Source organism: Felis catus, chromosome B1 (genome assembly GCF_018350175.1).
Source record: "Felis catus isolate Fca126 chromosome B1, F.catus_Fca126_mat1.0, whole genome shotgun sequence".
Classification (NCBI taxonomy): Eukaryota; Metazoa; Chordata; class Mammalia; order Carnivora; family Felidae; genus Felis; species Felis catus.
Genome location: NC_058371.1, coordinates 18,391,243 through 18,414,310, shown reverse-complemented (window position 1 = coordinate 18,414,310; position 23,068 = coordinate 18,391,243). Strand labels below are relative to the sequence as shown.

Below are 23,068 nucleotides of genomic sequence, written 5' to 3'. Positions count from 1 at the left end.
AGCCACCCAGGCTCACCCTTCCTTATTTTTTTTTTAAATGTTTATTTATTTTTGAGAGAGAGAGCGCGCGCAATCGGGGTAGAGGCAGTGAGAGAGAGAGAAAAAATCTCAAGCAGGTTCTGCACTGGCAGCACAGAGCCCGATGTAAGGCTTGGCTTGAATTTATGAACCGTGGATTGATGACCTGAGCTGAAGTCTGATGCTTAACCAACTGAACCACCTAGGCATCTCAAGACTAAGTCTTTAACTCCATAAATCTATTTTAGATTTTTGACCTCTAGAACTGTAAGAAACACATTTGTGTTGGTTTAAGCTACAAAGTTTGTGGTAACTTTTCACAGTGGCAATAGGAAATAAATATATTATTAACATGTAGACTTCTCCTAAATTTATAATTTGAACCCAAATCACACTCCTTATTTATAGACTCATATATTTAACAGTCTGTGCAACTTCTTTTTTCCTGAAACAATCTTCAAACTCAATATGTCCAAAACTAAACTTTTGGTCTTCCTCCCAAGCCTATTCCATGTGAGTTTTACTCATCTCAGTTGGTCACAAATCCATTCTTCTTGTTCCTAAAGCCAAAGCAGTGGACTTTCACTCCTTTCACTCTTTCACTCCGCCTCTACATCCATTTTCTTTCTTTCTTTCTTTCTTTCTTTCTTTCTTTCTTTCTTTCTTTCTTTCTTTCTTTCTTTCTTTCTTTCTTTTTGAAATTGTATATCCTTCTACTTTCCGTGTATGTCTAAGGACCAAATACTCACCAGTATCTGCATTTTACAGCCCTGATTCAGCCATTCTCATGTCTTGCCTAGATTATTTCAGTAGCTTCTTAGTTTTCCAGTGCTTCCAGTCTTGCCTCTCCTAAACTTTCAACACAACAGCCACAATAATCCTTTAAAAATGCAGCACAAATCATGTCATTCTTCAGCTCAGACTCTCAGCAGGACCTCATTTCTTTTCAACCAAAAGTCCCAAAATATACAGTGGTTTGCAAGATCTTTGATGATCAGTGCTGCCCGTTTCCCATTTAGTTTCCCTTCTTTCTTCCTCACCCCGCCACATCAGCACATGGTCTGCTTTGTTCCTTGAACAGGCACATTCCCTCCATAGGGTTTTTGCACTGAGTGTTGCCTCTGCTTACAATTCAGTCTCCCTTCATATCCTCATGGAAAATCTCTCAGCTCTTACGTGTGTGTGTGTGTGTGTGTGTGTGTGTGTGTGCATGTGCACGCATGCAGTTCAACAAAACCCACCCCAGCCATATTATAGAACTTCAGTCACACCATCTCTTCCTCACCCCTGGCACTCCCAATTCCCCGTATTGGACTCATTTTCCCATTTTTTCTATCACCCTTAAACAATGTTTTATTATGTTTATTATTCATTTTTTCCCTACTTGAGAGTAGAATAGGGCAGTCAATAAATATTTGTGAATGAATGAATCCCACTTCTCTTCTTTCTGATGAGTTATGTTTTATTATAAATTTAGTACAAAAGCAGGTTTATGATCTTAACAGCCACAATCCTCACTTTTTAATATTACATGTATATGCAGCTCTAAAATCAGTCTCTTAAGTCTTTTCCATATTTTAGAGAAAGATATCCTAAGTAATGTCAGCAGCATGGCTGATTAAGACATTCCTTGCATGTACCCCCTCCCACCACCACCAACAGTAAATTGGCATCTGTCCATGGACAAAAGTGCCTCTGTGGGAGGTTTGGGATCCAGGTAGGATATTGTGAAAACACAGGGCAGTCCAAGATGAGGAGAAACGTTTTGAGAAGCCAGGCTGGCACCATGGCCCAGGGGACAGAAATGGAAACAGCTCCATACTCTTGGGGACTGGGCTATGGCTTTGTTTGGCTGTGGGTCTGTCACAAGCACTGTCCCCCAAGTGATGTAGGCAGGCTGGGACCAAGGACTCAGAGGGGCTTCTGAGATCTAGATAGCCTATATTATATATCTATGATATATCTAGATATCAATATCTAGATATCTATAGCCTCACTCTGAGTCTATGGAGCTAGAATCCCAGACTTGAGCTTGAACATTAAATTCTATCAATCTATAACTTCCCTGTGAGCCATCTACTTAATGTTAGCACTGGGGTTTCAGATGTACTAAACTTTGCCAAATCCCTGAAACATCTCTACATTTATACTGAATTTTTTTTCCATGTAGAAAACTTTTAGTTCATTGGTGTACAAAAGTGAGAAACATATTGATGAAAATACAAATAAAACTTTTAACATTCCATAATCCTGTATCTTTGTTAAGAGTGTAAAATTCTTGTTGCAGGGCCTGGGTTTGAATGATCATTTTTGGAAGGAATATCACAAAGCTGCCTGGAATGCTTCCTAAGGTATGAGACCCTTCGGCCTCAATGGTTCTTTTGCATTGTACTGTACAATTTAAAGTGAAATCATGACTCAAGATTTATAGCTAAATGACACTTAGAAATCAATTAGTATTTCATTGAAAATTACATTACTTAATATATATATAAGTGTTCATGGATATGAAGTGTAATTGGCTACACACATGACATGAAGATTTGTTATCGCTTATAATTTATATAATGTTCATATTTTCAGGAAACAAAATATTGTTAGTACCTATTGACCCCCATTATCCACAACAGTGAGTTTGAAATATCATTCTAGAAATACTGGCATTGTTAATGATATCATCTTCTTTAAGGTGTGTATAATCTGAATTTTAATTATATTCCAAAAGTAGTTTTCTACTATTTCATCTTGAGTAACAGTGTGAAAAGTCAAATAGTTCTCGTTAAAGCTGCAGCATTTACTTCAGACATGCTTATGAGAAGATTATAAGGAGCCTAAGAAATCAGAAGTTAACTTAACGTCTAGTTTTCCTTGCTGTCACAGTGAATTGCTGTTCAAATGCAGGTTTGAACACTTCTTCACCAAATAATCAATTTTTGAAAATTGAAATCATAGAAAGATGAGGCATATGAGACATGCTGTTTCTGTTTTCTTCTTTTTACATTCCTTCCAGAAAATGATTTTGGTAAAGAAAAACAATAAGGTAAATGAAACCAGGACTTAGTATACTCTTGGGGCAGACACATCGCAGTAATGCAAGATACTCCAGTTATAGTTCAGGGAAATGACAGCATCTCTTTAGGACAAGAATAATTCAGTATAGTATTCCTTGATAACTATAGGCCGTATATACAGTATTTCCTGAAATAGCACATTTTATTTTCCCAGTTTTCATTTTGGCTGGAAACTTAAGCCAGCACTATTATATGTGTGAGAATAAAAGTTTTGCCATATATATCAACATCCTCTCAAAACCAGGTTGATGTCAGTAGTTTATATAATGGAGGCAGATATAGGGAGTCCCAGCTTCTAAAACTTCTGAGGAAGGCCAAACAGCAACTGGAAATATAAATACAGCACATTCAGAGCATATGTTTCTTGCTGAAACTTATCCAGAAATGAGGAGTGAGGCTAGACCACAAGATGCTTAGAATGTTTGCCTAAATGCCATTCCAGATAAGGACTATCCCATTGGGGTGTGGCCACGTGGTGTATCTAAGTCACAACTTTAAAACTTGCTAGTCATGGGACTTAAGAGAAATTACTTAACATTTATAAGTATAGACATTGTCAATTGTTGAGTTGAGGTTCTTCAAAAGAAGGATTGTTATTTAACTTTAAATAAGATCTAAGTAAGATAATTAAACGATATTTAAATTAGACATACATATAAAGTAGCCAGCACATAGTAAGAATTCAGTAGATGTTATTTTCCTGGAGGGTCCTTTACTCATCTGTATTTACAGCCTCCACTTAAGGGAGGCTATGGAATGTAGCTGTTAGGAGAACAGACTCTTGAGTCTATGTAACAAAAACACACCACAACAGAAGCAAAAATACCAACAAAAGAAAGAAACTGGGTTTAAATCTAGACTTGAACATTAATTTTGCCACTTTAGTCATTTAGTGTTTCTGAGGCACAGTTTCTTCGTCAATAATAGAGTGATGACAATAGTGTCATTGCTCACCCAGCTCAAGAGCACCAGGACCCTTGTCGTGGAGCAAAGCTGGTTTATTGACCTGTTACAATGACGTGGGAATGCACGCCACAGGGAAATATGGAGCACACCAGGAAGGGAATGTTAGAGAAGTTATGACAGGATTCGGGCTTATGTCAACTGATTTTGGCGAGGGCTCAAAGAAGCGTTTGCTCTGGATTGGATGCCTTGGGGAAGCAAGGGTAATTCTATGGTTCATATCTTAATGGTTCTCACCTAGAAGACAGAAGCCTTGGCGGAAGCTAAGGCTCTAGTCGGCACAGAGGCAGCAGCCACTCAGCTTGGCCAGGCTAAGAGGATGCTTGGTCACTTGTGTGGTTTGGAAATGTTCTTGTGTGTGTCTGGGTTCGGACTTGACTATGGAGTGGTGATATTTTGGTGCTGATCCGTCCTGGTCAGTAGCTGATGAGTTTCTGTGATGTGGTTTTACGTCCTCAGGAGAACATGAAGGCCTAGCTCATGATGCTAGGCCAGCCCCCAGCCACCAGGGATTGCTTTCTCCTTCTCAATAGGAATAACCACAGTGTGTTTTAATTAAAAAGAAAACCCACTTTAGGGACATCTGAGTGGCTCAGTGGGTTGAATATCTGACTCTTGACTTTGGCTCAGGTCATGATCTCATGGTTCATGAGTTTGAGCCCCATGTCAGATTCTGTGCTGATAGTGCAGAGCCTGCTTAGGAGTCATTCTCTCTCTCTCTCTCTCTCTCTCTCTCTCTCTCTCTCTCTCTCTCTCTCTCTTTCTGTCTCTCTCACTCCCTGTCTCTCTCTCAAAAAAAATAATAAACTTAAAAAATAAAAGAAAAAAAGAAAATCCACTTTAATAGTATAAGGTGGTGTTGTGTTATGTGTTATTTTCATTATGTGCCTCTAGGTTTTTTTGGTAAGACAGTCCTGTTTTATGTTATATTTACACTTGATTTCTCATTAGGGAATTAAGATCTCATATTCCTTGCATCTTATAAGAAGCATTCAAGTAGGACAATGTCATCTACTGTATCTATGTATATATTATATTATTATATAATAATATGCTGTATTATTTCTCTGGTTCCTGGTTTCTAGCCCAATTTAGATGAAGCTCAAAAGATGATAATATCAGGAGGTATCATAGTGCTTTCAAATTCTGAATTTAAACATTCAGGTAAATAAAATTGATTATGGATAGTTTCTGACTATATTATTAGACAATATTGAGTAGAGGTTAGGAGCATGGTCTCTGTCTAGAGGTAGTCTGGCTGGGTTTGAATCTGCTTTAATCCTCTACCAACTGTATAACCTTGGTGTGAGTTCAAACAACAAACAACAGCAGCAGCACATCTCTGTATTTCTCCTTTATTTACACACTTGATATATTTGACTCCAGATGTATAGGTTTTCCACATATCAAGCAATTCTCTGACAGCAGCCGGATGTCTTACAATTTAATTCTGTTCTCATAATGCCTGGAGATAGAATTAGAGCCCACAAGTTAAGGAATCAGTCCCCCAGGACTGTCTCCTGTCTCCACTTCAGATGCTAACTGTAAGTCCCAGGTTGTCACCTGTACCTCTGACTGACCAGTTATAAATTGAACCTTGAACCTTCCCTGGGTTCAGTAATTTGCCAGAATGACTCCCAAAACTCAGGAAGACATTTAATTACATGTAGAAGTTTACTATAAAGGCTACAGATGAACATCCAGTGGAGTGGGATGGGGCTGAAAGTTTTAAGCTTCTAATCATAGCTTGGTTTCCCTTGGGAATAGTCCCCATTCTGGTGCCCACCAAAAATTGCCTCTTTAGAACAAAGGACAGTCCTATCACCCAAGAAATTCCAAGGGATTTAGGGGCTCTGTGTCAGGAACTGGAATCAAGGACCAAATATTCGAACAAAGATGCTCCTCATGCTCTTATCACTGAGGAACTGACAAGGGCTTTATGAGTTCTGTGCCAGGAACCTGGAGCAGAGATGAATATGGATACGTACTTTATTGTATCACACTAGAAAAAGTTTTTTAAGCTTCTGTGCCTCAATATCTCCAGATCTAAAGTGATTTAAAAAATATCTACCTCATAGAGTCAGTGTGAGGAGTGAGGGAAATAAGACAGTAAAGTGTTTAGAACAAATGCCTGGGACATAATGAGCATTAACAATAACATATAATAAATGTTAGCTGACACATTTTGTAGCCATTTCATTCCATGATAAAGACCCTTTGGATTTATTGTATGTTGATTAAACAACAAATATTCATTGCTTGCAACTCTTTGCAAGAAACTGAATTAGATATGTGGAAGTAGTTACAGTACCTGCCTTCAAGGAGGTTACTCTATAGCTGAGAAATACCTGAATAAGTCTGTAGGAGTTAAGTGCAAATGTCTGTTGCTGACAGTGACAACTGTCATGCTTTTGAGGAAAGAGAATTAATTTCTAGTTACAGTAGACTGGCAAATGTAGTGGTATAGATGGTAAATGGGCTGAGTCCTGGGAGATTTATTGAATTTGGCCATCCAGGAAGATGACAAAATAGCACTCTGTTCAGATGGAACTTCAAGGGCAAATACACGAGAAACCAGATACTAAAAATTCCAACAACAATAGTACAGCCTACAAAAGCAAAGTAGAACACGTACTGAACATAAAACCAAGCACTGAGCTAAGTACTTAAGTTCATTATCTTATTTAATCTTCTTTATGACCTTATAGAAAAGGTAGAATCATTATCCCCATTTAGTGAGGAAAACAAGGCTTAGACAGTTTAATGTGCTTAAGGTTACTAAACTAGCAAATGCGAGGAGGCAATTTAACCAAGATCTAATGGATTCTAGGTCCTAGCTCTTAACCTCTATTGTTCTGTTTCCCCTTAAATAACCTTTGTATATATTATCCCATTTAAGGTCCTCAGTAACTAACCCAGATCCATGTGGCCTGGTCAGATGATGCAAGACATTTAATGCAATGTCAGGAAATTTCTTTGTTCTCTGTACAGAATGGTGAATCCATTGCTATTTGGAGCAATGAAGTGGGGTGATCTTTTTTAAGGATATTTTAACCAATAATCCTGTCTGTCTTATTTATACAGATATTCTTGAAACACTCCATCACTCCATGCCCTATTATTTTACATAGCCAGACTGAATTGCTGTGTCTTACAAAGAAGAACCTAACAAAATGAGGGAAAGATTGTATTAGAAAACGTTGTCTTTCATTCGCATTTGTAGAAAAGCCTTCTACAAAGATAGAGCTCATATCATATATGTATACTTTTTTCATGAGGCTGTGAAGCATGTTTTTCTTAGCCTTCCTCACATACATAACTCACACAGGGACTCATGCCAGATACCTAGGCTGTTGAAAAAAATACTTTAATTTTTTAAAATTTTTACTTATTTATTTTGAGAGAGAGAGAGAGAGAGAGAGAGAGAGAGAGAGAGAGAGAGAGAGAGAAGGTCATAGAGGGAAGGAGAGAGGGAATCCCAGGTAGGTTCTGTGCTGTCTGCATGGAGCCAGACATGGGGCTTGAACTACCAAACTGTGAGATCATGACCTGAGCTGAAATCAAGAGTCAGACACTTAACCGAGCCACCCAGGCGTGTACCCCCATCCCCCAAAACATTCTAAATCATAGATTTAGTGACGGATATCAAAGACCAATGCATCAAGAATTAAGCTGTTTGGCAAAGTTGTTCACAAAGCAGCAAAAGAGGCCATATTGCTTAGTTAAGGAAAAAAAAAAGATAAGATGAAGTTTATTCCAACCAATAACCCATCTGTATGCAAGCAACCAACTGCTCCCTTTTTATTTGCTGCTTATTGAAATGTCAATAATTCCCTTATCTCGGGATACACTTCTACATCTGTAAAATCATGACTTTGGCTTATCTAGTTGTCTTTGAAATTAAATAAATCAGTGAATAAGAGAAAAAGATAAAATTCGAGGGAGAACTATGGATATAGGATAAATTGTTGAATAAAAAATGAATTCCAGAACCAAAGGACTTCTGTCAAATGGTTGATAATTACCACGGCATACCTAAATCATGAATCTAAATTTACATTTGTAGCTCTTTGGGTTATGCTCAACTCCTGATGGGTTCCTCCATATTTCAGTTTTCTGTTAAAATGTCACAGAAACAGAGTTCTTTTAAAAAATAACAGTATTCTTGGGGTGCTTGGGTGGCTCCACTGGTTAAGAGTCTGACTTCCACTCAGTTGTGAGTTTGAGCCCCACATCAGGCTCTGTGCTGGCAGCTCAGAGCCTGGAGCCTGCTTCGGATTCTGTGTCTCCCTGTCTCTCTCTGCCCCTTCCTTGCATGTGCTCTCTCTCTCTCTCTCTCCCTCAAAAAAAAAACATAAAATAAAATAAAAATAAGCATTAAAAAATATAACAATATTCTTAATCATCAATTCCTAGCAACCCAGAGCTGACTCTGATAATTCAAAGTTGAATTCTTCTAAAGCCATTCCAGCGAGAGTATAAAGCTACATTCCACATATTACATGTGTATTCAGAACTTGTTCTTTAAAATTTAATTAGTATATCTTTAATGAACTTCTTGACTTTCTCCTTTCTGGAATATTCACACCTATGAAACCTTTACTAGGCTCCAAACAACAGTGTTAGAATGAGCTGCTGAGAAGGTGCCAAGTCTCATAACTGGGGGAAGGAGCCAAGACTGTTGTCATTCATGCAGGTGACCCTGTTAGCCTTACAGAGGGCACAGGCCTTAGATAGGAAAGGCCTGAGTTTGGGTCATGGCTCTGTCAATTGCTAACAGTGGAATCTCAGTCAAGTTATTTAATTTGTCTGAGTTTTGATTTCCCCATATTGAAAAAAATCTCACCTTGTGAGATTATGTGAACAATGAATACAGTCTTTTCAACTTGTATGTTCAAAGTACTTTGCACAGTGCCTGGCACAATAACACACATTTAATACATGTGAACTCTTATTTTTAAACTTACTGTATGGAAACCAATTTGACAATAAATTTCATATATCGAAAAAAATAAAAATAAAAAATAAAAAAAATAAACTTACTAATGTAAGTTATTCAGCTAGAAGATTTTAAAGGTCCTTTCCAATCACAGTAATATATACTATTCTTATTCCTTAAATTATTTCTCTGTACCTAAAATTCTGCACCCAATTTCAGTGAGTGGGGGTCTTCCCCACACCACCAAGCTATTCGCTAACACCAACTGGGGGTCCTATAATTCTGCTAAATTCTGACACTGTCTACCCAGAGACAGGACCAGGCTTAATAGGTTAAGGGCTTAATCCCACAAGACTGCCCCCACTGCAGATGTCAGTCAAAAGTCTAGGTTGTTATCTGTGCTTCTGACCCATTGGCTATAAATCAAGGGTTCCCAATAGTCTCTCTTTGGGTTTGGTTAATTTGCTAGAACAGCTCACAGAACTCAGGAAACTAGTTTACTCACTAGATTACTGGTTTATGACAAAGGATGTTAGAAGATACGAAACAGTAGCCACATCAAGGGTGACATTGGCACAAAGGAACCTGTCTTCATGGAGTTCAGGGCACAGTGGCATGCACAGGTGGTTCCCTATCCTGGAAGCTTTCCGAACCCCATCCTTCTGGGTTTCTATCGGGAGGCTTCGGTGCATGGGCATGAGTGGTTAAATCATTGGCCGTTGGCCATTGCTTCAACAGCCCCCTCTCCTCTCTGGAAATCATGGGATAGGACTGAAAGTAAGTTCCAACCCTCTAATCACACGGCAGCTTCCCCTGTCAACCAGCCCCTAGCTTTAGGTGATTTCCAAGAGTCACCTTACTAACAAAACAAAAGATATCTTTATCACTCTTATCATTTAAGAAATCCCAATGGTCCTAGGAGCTCCATGCTAGAAACGGGAACTTATTTATTATAAACCACAGTGTCACAGTACCTCTAGTGTTACATGTCACTTATAGTCCTTTTATTGTTGTTCTTTATCTTTTTAGGTGTTTGTTGTATCTTCACCTATGTAACAAGTTCCTTGAAGCCAGGCACTGTGTCTGTGCTATTTTATTTTCTCCAGATTTTCCAAATCTTGTTTCTGTTGATGATGCCAATAAATGCCTTTGAAAGACTTCTTCTCTAACTTGTCAGTATTAATTAATTCAGATTACATGAATATTTCTGTTAGTCCTAGGGAGTAGGGTAGGTGCTTTGGAATATGCAGAGGGAATTCAAAATGTCCTAAACATTCTTTTTATTTCCAAGAAATAGTTTACACACCAGAAACATCTGGCTCATTAAATGGGTATTTACACATTTCTGCATGAATTTGCTTAAAGATTCATAGGGTGACAGCTTTGCACCAAATTATACTTTAGTGGCTTCCAGCATCTTTAATACTGGGGAAAAGTCACTCTGTTTTTTGTTTTTGTTTTTTTTGATGGTTTTAAAATACTCACAAAGGGGATTTCAGCACTGATATGAGAAAAAGAAAAGGGCCAACTGCAGAGTACAGGTGGACCCAAACGAATGTGCAGACATTGCCAGGAAAGACTAAACGCCTAAGCTTACCAGTGATTGTGTTTTACATAGATAGCTGGAGGTAGAAATCTGCTTTAGAGAAATCTTCCTGAGTCACTTTCAGAGGGGGAAGGGGAAAAACTTCATGCTTGAAGAGTCCCACAAGGAGTAATCTTCCTTCTTCTCTGGACTCCCCACTGTTTTCAGCAATAGCAAGAATAAAAAATATCTAACTTGCATGCGAGAACATCGTGCATTTTCTACATAGAAACATATCTGTAGAGTTTGCTTTAGGTAAGGCTACTGTGTGCAATTCAAAAAGTGCAATAACTCTGCTCAGCAATTAGTAGTTGGTTTTCTGTTTGATGTCCTGAGATTGTTCTTCCCCCTACAAAGCTCCCCTTCTGCACCTCAGAAGGATTTAGGGCAGAAGGAAAGGGAAATTTTACCTTACTGAAGATTTCTCCCTGAGAGTTAGCGGTCCACCTCAAATCATGATTGCATTTCTCTATGACGTGTTCAAATAGATGTGTATACCCAGTGCAGCTCCATGCAACCGTAATGCTGAAAGAAATCACTGGAAGGATGTCACTGAGGCTGTTTTTACATACTTACCTTTGCCCAGTCTTTTTGTTCAACATTCATCTTTGAGTTTGCACTCCAGCGCTATCTACTTTTCAGCACTGAATCCATTCAGAGTCTGCCCTTTCAGACACTCTAATTTTCAGGCATTTAACCTTTAAAAAATTGACAGTTTTTCTCCTCTACAATTTTATGACTTTTGAGTCCATAGAAAGCAGGAAATAAAATGGCATTTTCTTTCTTCAAATTAAAAATAAAAGAAATCTGAAAAGAGAACAGAAAATGAATTGTTGGACCGTCAGTGTCTTCCACGTTAAGACATTGGGTAATAAAATCAAAATGGATCATCAAGTATAGGTCAACTCATATTTGCATTCAAGCATTTTTTAAAAAATAATGTGACATAGGAAGATTTTCTGCAAACCCGAAATGCTTCTTATTTTGAAATCATCCTCTAAATGCAGGGGAATGTTAGAAAACATAAGAGTAGCTAAGAGTTTTGACCTTCAAGTCATTATTATCCATTATATTTGTTTAGAAATATCATCAAAGATTTACAAATAATTTATCAGTCTGTGACTATTGGGTTCAGGTGTACAGCAGGCTCCCTTTCAAGTAATAATACATAAATTATAGTGTAGCGATATTTGGACACGTGGTCAGATATCTGAAATCAGAACTGCCTTGGAAAATTCTAGATTTTTTAAAACATTGATTTACACAAAAAGATTGTGTGTGTGTGTGTGTGTGTGTGTGTGTGTGTGTGCAGCTTTGTTTAAAAGCAAGCCATTCATTCTGAATAGAAGTCCTGTCAGCATTGGACAGCTAATCACCAAGGATGAAGGCTTTCCTTAGAATCCAGTGCTCACAAGAGGCCTTATTGCAAAGTCTGGTCCACTGTTTCTGCCAGATTTCAACAATCACAGATTATGGGGAACAAGTTTTTGTTTTTCACATTTCCAAAAATCATTATGAAGGAAGATAAACATATGCTATTTAGAACTATTACTAATCTAAATGTTAAAAATTAGCAACAACTATGAGCAAGCAAATAGAACAAGATATTATTAACTGAGGCCCACCTATGGAAGAAATAAAGTTTCAACTATAGTTGCTATAAATTTTTCCTCTCACCAGGTCATACTTAACATACCTGGGTCCATTTTGTTGTTGTTATTTCACTTTTTTATTAACATGTTATTGTTTTTGTAGTGTTTTGAGTATTCAAAGATTTTGGGGGTTGAGGAAAGAGGAACTTTCTTGAAATGGACTTTCTTATTCTACATAATATGTAATATCTGTAGAGTACATTTTCAGTAAAACTCAGACAGTGAAGTCAAGACAATTCCTTTACAATAACTTACTGGTGTTCAGCTCTAACTTGAGTCTTAGCAAGACAATGTTTGTCCAGTGTCTCTGTATGGGTATAGGAAAGTTTCTATAGCACAGATACTTACGAAGTTTTCCAATCATCTATGCACAAGTGTTATGAAAATTTTGGTCATGGTAGAAATGTATACATTTATAGAAAATCAGTGTATGAAAATTTGGAGACTATACACAGACAGGCACATGCACACTTGTAGATACACATACATATTGCATTAACCTACCCAAGGCAGAAATCTTCCATTAGTTGCTTTTCCATATAATTTTCTGAATGAAATTGAATGAAATGTATTTTGAGGCCCACAGTGGTAGTAACTAATCATCCATTAAGCATCGCTTCTCTAATACCATTTCAACTCCCTTCCCCTTAAAAAGTTCACTGGGGAAAAATAAAAAAAAAATTTCCTGGGGGCAGGAAAACCTGGGACCTAGGAGTCTAGGCATCTACAAAGACTTAAGTTATTGGTGGAAAATCAATTGGTGATGACATCTTTTTGAGGAAGAATTTGAGATTGATTTAAGTGAATGCTATACGTGGTCCTGCAACTATTTTTGGTCTAAGAACGACATTCTGCTAAGGACAGAGACACATGTCTAAAACCTTCAATCATTCATGAATAAATGCACTCTTATTAAGCAGTGTTATGTAATTTTCCTTGGTGTCAGTTTCTATTTTCTTTGTCCCTTGCTGATATTTTTAATGAAATACCTAATTATATCGTCTAGGGATCTAGTTCCTTTATGCTCCAAAGAGTTGAAGAAGCTAAACTTTTCTTGTAGCAGGCTATATAAATGGTCCAGTAGTGGGCTTTTCATACTGTGTAGAGAGTGATGAGTGGGTCCATTTAAAGGCAATTCCCCAGATCTCTCTTAGCTGAATATGGAAGGGAATGATGTCCTAGAAAAATCTGCTGGCTTGCCAGAGAAACTGCTATTAAAATAAATTTGTTACCAAGTGTTTATTACATTTTATGTTTGCCTCTCATCATAATCCTTCATAACGTGTTTAAACAATTAATTGCCACAATATCCAACCTTCTGAGGCTTGGAAAGGGACCCTGAGTAGATTGAAAGAGCTATGAATCGCTATTTGCGCAAGAGGGAGAAGAGGCTTTTTGCTGTTGTTAATTAATCACATACTAATTTTACATTTATCGAGTGTTCACAACTTAATGTGAACCACTGAATGTACTTAGAGAGAGATATTAGGCCATTATGGTCTTTTCATACTCTGTGCATTCAAGAGTCAAGAGGTGTTTTTTGTTGGGGGCAATGGGTTTCCAGTGACCCTTGGAAACTTTGCTGGGCGGGGAAAGTAAACATTTTGTCTATAAAGAGCTCTCATGTATCCTAACAGTATGTTAGTGTGCAATAGTCAAGATACCTGACCATATGGCTCCATATTCTCTTTCTACTTTATGTTCCCAGTAATACAACCAAGCTGAAAAATTCTGTTTTTCAACCATGCTCTACCCTGTTTTGGTCAGTTGTAATGAAAATATTGATTGGGTGCTTAGTCTGCACGAAACACTTACTTTCATGTAGTCATCACCTTTAATAGGTGGAAATTGTTATTATCCCCATTTCACAGATGAGGTAAATTAAGACTTGATGATTTGAGTGACTTGCTGAAGATCATTCAGCAGAGAGCAGAGCCAGTGTTCTAGCTCAAGCAGTCCGACTACAGAATTCTATCACCATCTGTCTGTCTGTCTCTCTGTCTGTCTATCTATCATCTGTCACCTGTCATATAGCTACCTATCTAGTTATTGAAGTATAGGGAGGTGTGTTTTTCATCTCACATATTAGAGGCTATTCTCAAATGTCTAGTAATCATTGTTTCTCAGATAACATCAAATTTAAGAGCAAGATGCTAACAACTTTTCCAACACTCTCTGCTGGGTGGTCTTATTGATGGATGGGTCTCTCCATATGTTGATTAGAGAATCATTCATTTTATTGATAGATATTCAAATTCAGTATCCATAATTCATTTCTTTTCAGCCATTCTTTTGGTTCAGTGGCATCTAGGATGCCAGTGTGAGGGTGCAAGTTCAGGTTCTTTGTGTCTTTCAGTGTCTAGTACAGAACATTTTGGGTAGCAACAATAATAATCAGGTGATGGCTATTTACATGTTTCCTATTTATATGATCATTATGGTGTAGGAAGAAAAAAATCTTTCCCACTAATTGTATGTTTTTCCTCACTTTGCTTCATAATTAATTAAAAATTAGAAATAAGCTGAATAAACTAGACAAGTCTTACAGTTATTTAATTCCTACTTTGAGTTAGACCTACATCAATACTAATTTTCGCAGCAACCCTGCAAGGCAGGTATTACTATATTCATTTTTTTTTTCAACTGATAAAACTAAAGCTTGGAAAAGCTTGTATATGTAACACAAAATTAATAAAACTCTTTCACCTTGTATGATATCATTTCATTTTGATCCTCCCAACAAATCTTTGTGTGATGATGATTATTTTTCTTTGACAAGTGAGAAACCGAGAACTTAGAACGGTGTTTCTTGGGGCACCTGGGTGGCTTAGTCAGTTAAGCGTCTGACTTCGACTTGGGTCATGATCTCACAGTTCATGGGTTCAAGCCCTGTGTTAGGCTTTGTTCTGACAGCTCAGAGCCTGGAGTCTGCTTCAGATTCTGTGTCTCCCTCTTTCTCTGCCCCTCCCCTGCTCATGCTCTGTCTTTCTCTCTCCCCAAAATAAACAAACATTTAAAAGAGAACAGTATTTCTCGTAATGAGTGACCCTGGGGGTCCCCAAGACCTTTTCAGGGGGAGATATATATATATGTATAGATATATATATAGGTATATATACATATATATATATATATACATATATATATATATATAAATTCATATGTATATATTCAAGTTTGTTTATTTTAAGGGGGGGGCGGGTAGAGGCAGAGAGAGAATCCCAAGCAGGCTCCATCTCACAAATCGTGAGATCATGACCTGAGCCAAAATCCAGAGCCAGGTGCTTGACCGACTATGCCACCCAGGGGCCCTCAAACTATCTTAATAACGAGACATTAATTTGCCATTTCCCTTCTCCCACACTTTTACATTGAAGTTTTCAAAGTTTGCATAAGTGATTATGTTTTAAAACCTTAGTTTTAATTTTTAATAGGCTAAATATCAAAAGATACAGCCCACATATACAAAAGCTCCTTAGAGTTCCTCAATAATTTTCAGAAGTATAATGGATGCTGAGACCAAAATGTTTGACAACTGCTGCCTTAGAGGAATACATTCCTTGTATTCCACAAGGAATACAACTCATTTCTAGTAGAAATGAACTGGCAGTACAGATTTTCTGTGATCTTAGTATACTGTGCTTCCCTGACATTTTGGATATCAGAATCTCCTCTATTTTAATAGAGAAATAAAACTTTCCTAGAGGATAGACTTTATGTGTCCAGCAGAATAGCCCCAATGATATTTACCTTAATTAGTAAACAATTTCTCATGAAGGCCTACAGATCTTTCTTTTCTCTTCTGTATTCAGTATTATCACAGAAATCCACCTGGAATTCGATTGACTTTGAGATATTTGGTATTGTTAAAACTCCACTGTGTGGCCAGTAATGATCCTTGTACTACATACCTTTCTTGGAGGCCTTTTGTTTGCAGTATATTTTTACCAAACAAAGTGGCTTCTATCAGAGTTAATCTCTTTGATATTCACAATATAGAACAAAATCAAAGTTTCATACAAGACAGTCTTTGAAAAGCCTAGATATAAGAATTTTTGAATCCTTTTAGGTTGCTGTCTGACTCTGATTATTGGAAAACTACCTAGAAAAAGCTGCCATATTTGACATGTTTGCATGTGGTATGTACTAAGGAAAATTTTACAAAGAGATTTTTTTTCCCGAAGATACTGGACTTTGATCTAAGTTTCTGTGAACCAAACAATGTGTTTTTAGACATTTAGGTTGTAATTTCTTGGGAATTATGATGGAATTCTTCCTCTGAGTTTTTTTTAATGTTTATATTTGTGAGAGAGAGAGAGAGAGCTGGGGAGGGGCAGAGAGAGGGGGCGACAGAGGATCTGAAGCAGCTCCACATTGACAGTGGAGCTCGAACTCACGAATCATGAGATCATGTCCTGAGCTGAAGTCGAACCCTTAACCAACTGAGCCACCCAGGTGTCCCAATGTTCTGAGTTTTAAATAAGTATTTCACATGATAAGAATCATAATAAATTACTGATAATACTTTAGAGAAATTATCAGTAATTAGATTTTGAAGAGATTATCTCAAATTTCAAATTATATAGGGACCCAAAAGTTGAGTCAAAATTTTCATTCTTTTGACTCACAAAAGATTAAATTGCAAATTAAAAACAAATAATTAAAAGTTGATTGTTTTTAGTATGTCAGAGTTCCTTAAATCAAATATGTATTTCACATAAGAATTATTATAAATTACTGATATTTTAGAAACATTATTAGTGATTGCATTTCAAAGAGGTGATCTTGAACTTCAGATTATATAAAGACCCTAAATTTTGAGTCAAAAAAGATTAAATTGCAAACTGTTAAAAAAAAAAACATAAGTAAAATTTGGTGATTTTTAGTGTGTCAAAGTTCCTTATATCAAATATCTGATAAGTGAGAACACTTTCCAACATACAGCCATTTCATTTGCACCAAATTTTCTGGAGTTTGTGAGTAATACTGATTGCTGCAATTGAATCGATTATGCAACAATCCACATTGATCATTAAGACAGCTGAAATGAGCCGATCAGCCATGGGGCAGTTTGTTTATTTTATGTGTATAGATATAGCTTTAATTCCCGGCACAGAAGTCTCAGAGAAATATCTTAATACAAATATTTTTTCGACTGAGTACACATTAAAGGGTCATTTTCTTCCATGCTGTGGGAAACAAGAGCTCAGGGACATGGTCTCAGCATGTTGACACTGCACTTAAGGTTTGTAACAAAGTACCTTATTCTCTACCCTATGGGTTAAAAACTGAGCTCTGGTAAATCTACACCAGGAAATCATCTGCAGGTGTTTTTATAGCGAGGAGGGAGTGAGTGTCTGTCTCCTGAATGGGAATAAAATGCCCTTGAGCATTATGATTATAATGCTTTTTGAATTCTTACAATTTGCTCTTTCCACATCTGGTTGCAAGCAAGGCCTGGATTATGTAAGAGATGCATGCCTCTAAAGGGACTCTTAGCTAGAATCTCCGACTCTCCCCTTAGAGTTTCTTGAACGAGTACAATGTCTGAAAGCTACCAACAGCCCAAACTACATGTTGATTTTGATTCAACATTTGCGAAAGATTTGCTATGCACGTTCAAAATTTCTGAAATATGACACAGGAAAAATATGAAAAAATATTCATTCACAAAGTATCTAATAAGAGAAGTTCTTTGTTTTTTTTTGTTAATTTTTTTTTAACGTTTATTTATTTTTGGGATAGAGAGAGAGACAGAGCATGAATGGGGGAGGGTCAGAGAGAGGGAGACACAGAATCCGAAACAGGCTCCAGGCTCTGAGCTGTCAGCACAGAGCCCGATGCGGGGCTCGAACTCATGGACCGCGAGATCATGACCTGAGCCGAAGTCGGCCGCCCAACCGACTGAGCCACCCAGGCGCCCCAAGAGAAGTTCTTAGTAATAGGATGATTAAACCCGAAGTTATAGCCCTAAGCCATTGAACTGATAAAAAACAACAACAAAAACACAAAGTATAGAATCCAGTAACACAAAAGAATTTGAATGTTATAGCTGGAGCTCATAAAAGTGAAACTTCACTTTGATTTTTGTGGGCAGCTAACTTGCCATAATGTAACACTTTTTGTGTGACCTCGATATGCCACTATTTCCATGAAATTTACTGGGTAGGTAGTCATCATTTTTCGCCCCTTTTAACACTACACCTTTAGAGGAAAATGACTTGTTTCTAGATTGTCAGCTACTATTTGTTATCCTCTTTGAACTTGTGTTGGCCGAATGTTCCTTGGTGATTCTTTCTGCAGAGGCTGGATTTTGATTTCCTTTTGCCTCTAATTGGTATATAAGGGTTGCCTGCTGTTTTTCTATGTATATTTTTTAATCTTAGTGAAAGGAAAAACACTGAGAAGAACAATGAACACAAATAATTGATGAGTTTTTACTTCTGCTGTGGCTCTCTAAATAGAATATTGAGTCACATTAGGAAAAAAAAATGTCCCTTTCAGAAACCTTGTCCCTTCTCTGTGTGAATGTCCCCTCAATCCTTGGAGTTGTCCAGAGTTCTTTGAAGTTCTTTTGGAGCAGCCAGTCATATGGAGGAGAAATGACTGGGGGCTCAGGGTCTTTTAGAATGACTTTCTTATTTTGGACTCCCTACCAGTGTAGGTTCACTCTTACACGTTGGTGTGATGTGTGAATCTATTTGACAAAAGTGTCAAAGCTTCAGGGTGTGTTTTTTGAAGACTGAAATCAAAGTTGCTGTGGCAAACAATTCAAAATGCGTTCCTCATAATAGCCAAAGAACATTTTTATAATTTCTGTGTGTTAAACTTATTCGCATCTATCATCATATTAGCATGATAGTAGGTATATAGCATAGTGCATGGATATCAGGAAACTATTATAACTTGAATTTGTTTTAAATATTTGAAACATATATTCAGACACCAGTAACGCACACACACACATAAACACGCTTCGATCTGAAGTCTTCATTTTTCACTCTAGTGATTTCCATCTCATTCAGTGTAAATGATCCATCACTTATATGCATTATTTCCAATAAAATACACCTTATGCTATTAACGTCCTTTAGGCAAGGCACATTTACCTGCTTTATCTCCAGCCAGCAGCACAGAGGTGCAGTGGCTGGCTAGTGTATTCAGATATTGCTCTGTGTGTGTGTGTGTGTATGTGTGTGTGTGTGTGTGTATGTGTGTGTGTGTGTGTGTGTGTGTGTGTGTGTGTGTGTGACAGTTGTACTCTGCCCCCTTTACACCTGCATTTTCACCCATAGGTTTCATTTGTAAAGATACTACAGTGTCTCAGGAGAGGGCATGTCACATAGTCTAAATTCTTAGGAGAAATTAGAATCTCTGGATAAAAGAAAAGAAATGCCAAAGAAAATTAGCAGATCAAGCAAGAATACCTTGGGGCAGCAAGTAGCAGAAAGGGCTGTTCCTCCACCACAGAGTAGGGGGGCAAAAGTGTGCTGTGGTTGAGAGAAAGGGGAAGAGGGACATGCGTTCTGCAGCCCTTACATCAGGACAGGGCCAGCTTTGAGCCACACAAGGGTGGCTGCAGGAAGCAGCATGGCAGAGGGAAGTCGTGGCAATCCTAGAACCATCTCCTCCAGCGGCTGAAACTGCGCTCCGAGCTGGGGCCCCGTGGAGTGAGCCCACGGCAGCCGGTGCTTTTAACACGGGTACCGATGACTCAGGAGCAGCTTTTGTCTTCACCCTCCACCCTCTTGACAGCTGTAAGACCCCCAAACTGCCTGTGGCACAGCACCCTGATGGGCAGAGACCCTCTACGTGATGGAGGCTAAGCGCTCAGCCGGCCTGCGACACGACAGGTTCACATCAGAAATCTGTGCACGGTTACGTAATAAACAAATGTATAAGCTCACACAGTGCATTTAAAAGTCTGTGATTCATATCTGGGGCAAGTCTGTTATCTCCACATTAGAAAAGAGTAACTTGAGGTTGAGAGAATTTAGAGAATTTACTTAAGATCATAAAAGGGGTAAACACCAAAGCCAAGCTATGCACACTCCAGTCTGACTTCGAGGATCCATGATCCACTGCTGTACTTTCCCGTAATCCAGGATGGAACAGTAGTGTGAGATCCTTCAGCGGGAGCCAGGTGTGGCGATGGGGCATGCACAGTTGTGCCTGTCCAGTTCGAAAGGAGAGTCAGCAGCCCGAAGACTAAAATCGAGTTCTCTTCATTTGGTTTACAAATAATAAAGCTGATGTTTTTAAGTCTGCTAGATTCCCCAGCTATTTCTCAGCTGAGTCAAAATCTTTAAGACAAGGTGATGTAATGAATATAATAGCCAATCATCCATTGACCAGCCCACATAGTAACGGGAAGCAAAGTAAAGGCACAGTAACGGGAAGTAACGGCAGACTCATGGCTATAAAATCTATTCTTACTATCATACCAAAGCCAAGTAGTTCATAATAATGTAAAGAATAGCAGGATACTTATTAAAGACCAACCAAAAGCAATGCCTTCGAGAAGCTCATAAGATCAAGTTTTCACGGCTCCTTCAGTACAGTTCCAAAGAACATGACCCTTTTTTTTTTTTTGCTTTATGGCAAGCTCATTCTGTATTCCCTTCCTCTCTGGATTTTTTGAAGCATCCTTCTAATTTATATGTTAGCACTTCGTTCCCTTCAGAATTTCTATTTTGCATTTTTCAAAGTTGTTTTTATTTTGGCTGATATTTATTTCTTATCTTAGCAAACACTTCTTTATGTTAATTTGACCTTTGCATTTGTCTTCAACTTGAGGAGTATCTATTTTGTTAACTTGATGGGGTCAATATGTTTTTAACCTATGTCTGTGGGGATTTGTTGGCTGTGATTTCAAATCTTGATCTAGTTCTTTCTGTCAGAGACCTCGAGTGAGGAAGGATCATTCTTTTGGGAATTGGTGATTACAGAGAGAATGGAGCAGTAAATGAACATTATATAGTGCAATCTAGACCAATTCAAGTAAAAGAAAAATATTTTTCTACTGGGGTATTTATTATAAAACATCACAGCTCACATTCTAAAAATGATAATTACCATCATAATATTTAACATTTACTGTGCCAGGAAACTTTCTAAGAGGTTTATTTGTATTAAGGCATATAATCTCCATAATAATCCTCAGTCTCAGGTACTGTTATTAAGTTCCAACTTATAAATAGGAAAACTAAGACCGAGGTCATGCAGATAGGAAGTAGCAGGGTCAGGAGTCTGCATATTGTGTGTCTGTGTGTGTGGCTTAAGAGCATAGTTAGTGAAATCCACTGCCAAAGCTTAATGGAAATGTTATGTAAGAGTCAGATGAAAAGGTCAAGGTTTACTCATGGTTAAAGGTATGGGGTCATTTTTCTCCTCTCCAAACAAGATTGTCCCTGTCCTTCATGGATAATTAGAAGGACTCTTCCTACTCTTTTTTTTTAAGCTTATTTATTTTCGAGAGAGAGTGCACAAGCGGAAGAGGGGCAGAGAGAGAGAACCTCACGCAGGCTCCACGCTGTCAGTGCTGAAACCTTTACGGGGCTTAGACTCACGAACCATGAGATCATTAGCTGAGCTGAAATCAGGAGTTGGACGCTTAACCGATTGAGCCACCTAGGTGCCCTGGACTCTTCCTATTCCTACATTCTCCTAGATAATTAGTCACTTACCTTAGGTGTGACCAGAATGGGTCGGCCGACTTAAATGTTGGCCTCTGGGACCCAGATTCTCAGTTCCACAAGAAAATTTGTCTGCGTTTAGGGCATGAAGTACAGTTTTCTTAAGAATCTGATTGACTCCCAGAGACTAACTTTAATGTTGATCGTAATGGGGTCCAGATTGTTGTGTAAAATGATTGTGAAATCTACTTGAAAGTTTATGGACTTGAGAATCAAGAGAACCTAGGGAGTAAATCTTAGTTCCATCACCAACTAGCCTAGTGACCCTGGACAAATGTCTTCCTCTCTGATATTTAATTCCTTCATTCATCATATAGGAATGTTTATCTTTCAAAGTTTTGGGAGTGGTTAGGAGAAGGGAATGCAAACATCCATCATACATAGGTTCTCAGTATGTTTTAACTATAATTTTATCCAAAAGAAAAAAATTTCCACAAAAATGGAGCATTTATTGATACCTTATCGTAAACAACATTTCTTTCCAAGACCAATAAAGTATTTAGAATTTTTTTTTCATGAGGCCACAGAATAACTTACATATGGTGACCAACAATTTAATTAAATAGAATGGTCCAAGGTAATTTTGGGTGACTGAAAGCAACATATTTTAATGCACACACCATAGTCACTGCTAAAGAATTAAAAACACTAAGTTGTTCCAGAAGTCTCGTTCCTATGAAGCAGTTCCTGATCTGATATTCCTGTCTTCTGGGTAGCAATGCAGTTGTATGAGCGTGCTTCAGTTAGCCTGGGCTGCTGTGACAAAATGAAGAAATACAAAACAGACTGTGTGGCTCAAGTAGCAGACATTTACTTTCTCGCAGTTCTGGAGGCTGGAAGTTGGGAGATGAGGGCACCAGCATGGTGGGGTTCTGGTGAGAAATCTTTCCCGACGAGAAGGGGTCTGCCTTTCCCGACGAGAAGGGGTCTGCCTTCTCACCATGTGCTCACATGGCCTTTCCTTGGTGCCCCCCACACAGAGAGAATCTCTTTTTTTCTTCTTCTAAGGACGCTCTGCTCTTCTAGTCTTACCTGTATTTTCATAACCTGATCAAAACCTAATTACTTCCCCAAAGCCCTGGCTCCAAATACCATCACATTGAAAGTTGGGGCTTCAGAATATGAATGTGGGGGAAACCCAAGCG

The 23,068-nt window shown here is 38.1% G+C and overlaps 1 long non-coding RNA gene across 6 annotated transcripts in view; it reads left to right on the top strand.

Annotated features, from left to right (window-relative positions):
• Nucleotides 1-23,068, top strand: part of LOC123384777 — a 489,335-nt gene that overhangs the window by 240,113 nt on the left and 226,154 nt on the right. For all 6 annotated transcript variants that reach the window (XR_006596304.1, XR_006596307.1, XR_006596310.1 and 3 more), the window contains one exon: nucleotides 2,306-2,369. This is a non-coding gene — a long non-coding RNA (uncharacterized LOC123384777). The remainder of the gene's footprint in view (nucleotides 1-2,305; nucleotides 2,370-23,068) is intronic.